This window comes from Artibeus jamaicensis, unplaced genomic scaffold, assembly GCF_021234435.1.
Source record: "Artibeus jamaicensis isolate MK-2021 breed Jamaican fruit bat unplaced genomic scaffold, CSHL_Jam_final contig_536, whole genome shotgun sequence".
NCBI lineage: Eukaryota > Metazoa > Chordata > Mammalia > Chiroptera > Phyllostomidae > Artibeus > Artibeus jamaicensis.
Genome location: NW_026521878.1, coordinates 3,488,709 through 3,491,512, shown reverse-complemented (window position 1 = coordinate 3,491,512; position 2,804 = coordinate 3,488,709). Strand labels below are relative to the sequence as shown.

Below are 2,804 nucleotides of genomic sequence, written 5' to 3'. Positions count from 1 at the left end.
GCTATAGTTATTAGTGATTTATATTTGAGAAGCAATAAGAAGGGTCTCCAACCATCAAAAAGGCCAGCTACCTGCTACAACTACTATGGATTTCTTCCTTTTTTTAAAAATTTCAATCTGTCATTTGTTTTTTTTAATCTCTCTTCAAGAGTTGTTTGACACATCATCTCTCTGTCTGGTCTATACAATGAAAGTATAAACTAAACAGAACAGAAAATATAAGTAAAACATTAAATTTTACAAACCACAATCTGTTCCACAATATATTTACATTAAATACACATTTCAGTAAGAGATCAACAGCAAATGACTCTGAATTCTGGAAAGTTTCACAATCCCAAGGCAGGGTCACTGTTGGTGGAAGGAGCTAAGAGAATCTGCATCCAATCACTATTTGTAGTGGGTTTCTTATTGAAAATCTGCAAGCTACACCAAGAAAATCATTAGTATCACTTGTGTAGGAAAGTGATTTCTTTGTGGGAGAAAGGGAAAGAAGCAAGCTCTACCTTTAAGTCTGAGTTAATTACAACTTCTCAAAAATCTCTTCAACATCCTATACTGTACTGTTTGAAATTTGACTTTGGGTAGAGGGCACACAATACAATAAGAAGAGCATGTATCATAGAAATGTACACTTTATAGCTGGTGTGAGGTTTCAGGGGTGCAGAGATTGAGTAAAATATAAAAAAGGAATCATAGACAAAGGTGTGGTGGTAGCTGGGGGAGGAGTACAAGGGGGCAAAATGGTAATGGAAAAAATATAATAAAGATTAAATAAAAAAGAGAAATATACCCTTGAAACATACAATCTTATTAAACAGTGTCACCACATAAATTTAATAATAAAAAAGTAAACATGTTAAGATGAGCAGACAACTCTCTAGAACCCAAACACATTTTGTTGCTGTATTTATATGGAACTCTCCAGTCTACAATGGACAGTTGTGAAGAGGGTCTCTCTCAGGATAGTCATCACAGGACTCTAGACAACTCAATGGGACTGAAGCAGCACGAGGTCCTGAGTGCAGGGCACCCGCTGGTGCAGGCTGGAGTCAAACTTCTAACACATAGTTCATAGCCCAGCAGTCTTTCCCTCCTGTCATCTGATGTAACATTTAAGGTAGTGTTCAACTTCATTCCAGAAGTCTTCCTTGCCCCTCAAGTGATATTCAACAGTTTCAGTATTCAGTGCATCATCAAATTAAAAAGATCAGTTAACAAACAGTTTAATCCCCAAACAACATCCTTCAACATCCTTGTGGGGAGCTCAGCCAGTGTCATCAAATATTCCCTCCGTAAACTCAGACACATTTTGCTTGCCTCTGTGATGACAGGGTGCCAGACCCTGGTCGAGCAGTTCACATTGGGAGGCACCAAGTTGTACACTCCTGTTTCAAACTGAAGTCTTCCACCCTGGTAGTAATTGTCATCTGGGGTTACAGTTAGCTGGAAGCACTGGAGCTTGTTTTGGATCTGGAAAATGCACTTCACACATACAGGTCAGCTTTAAGCTCTGCAACCACTTTAGTGAGCATCCTGTCGCTCACAGACGTCCTTAGAGTGGAGTTGGAGGCCATTGCTGACCTTGGGGACCCTTTGAGACCATCATCACTCTTCACTTTGTTTGCCAGCATCAGCATTATTGTTACCTTTACCCTGGGCACCCCGAGACAGGTGAGGCAGGCCCAGTGCCCCATACCATGGTGCCTGGCCCCTCACAGATGCACTGGCTCTGGGCCAAGGACTCAAACTCCTTCCTCTGTTGTTGTTTAAAATGAAAGTATCCTTGAAGTATGAAGTGTGGAGGCTTGAAATATTAGTCACTAAAACCTTCAATTTAGATAAGTATGAGCTAGATTATGGAGAGAATATTTGTGGTTAAGAAGATAGTAAGTGCTACCTGATGACATATAGTTCACTCTGAGGAGGGAAGATCTGTATGAATTTCTGTGGGAAGTAAAGAAAACAAATGCCTGAATGAAAGAAAAAATTCAAAGTGGAGGGTATATAGGAGTGCTTGGAGGGCAAACTTTGCTTGCAATGTACTTCCTTCTCTCCAAAACTACAGTGTTCTCCAACTGTGGAACAATTGTAACTCTTATGGAGCAGTAATCTTGTAAAATAGGGTTTCCCATTTGGTACACCCTTCTTCAAGAAATATGAAGAAATTATCCAGAAAATAGCTAAAGAATTAAAGTATCTGAAGTACTGTGGCCATCCCCATCTGCTGCTGATCTAGTCATAATAACATCACTTGTTGGATTGATTTTCCTCACAGTGTTTTCCCTGTGCTTTCATTCTACCTGTGGACCTGCTTCCTTTTCCCAACTCCATCAGTGCAGGAGCAAAAAGCAAAGGCAAAAAAGGCAAAAAAAAGAAGAGTCTTCTTGGCTTTAGTTTTCAGTATCCGCACTTGTTAAAGGATCTGAGAACACCTGAGATAAAGGCAATATATTTGGAAGAAATGGGGTTTGAGAAAAGTGGAACTCATCCCACATACATTATAGAGAAAATTTCTCAGATTGTGGAGAAGGTACGAGCAGGATAGACACTGACATCAGAGAGTTTGGTGGGTCCCAGGGAGAGGGCCTTGCTAATGTTCCTCTGACCGGAGCTTGGAGATAGATAAAAATCTACCAGTTAGAGGGTTTCTGTATTTTCTTTATAGAACAAAACTCCAGAACTGCAGACAGGGCCACAGCAAACCTCATGCAAGCTTCTCTCATGGCAGTGCATAGAACTTGTATGGAGCCCACAGAATTAAGAATCTATGAAGATGGGAGCGAGGAGTGTGTCAGCAATGA

At 40.4% G+C, this 2,804-nt stretch overlaps 1 pseudogene; it reads right to left on the bottom strand.

Moving 5' to 3' along the window:
- Positions 1-1,099: 1,099 nt before the first annotated feature.
- Positions 1,100-1,640, bottom strand: LOC119061756 (NEDD8-conjugating enzyme UBE2F-like; annotated as a pseudogene).
- Positions 1,641-2,804: the final 1,164 nt, after the last annotated feature.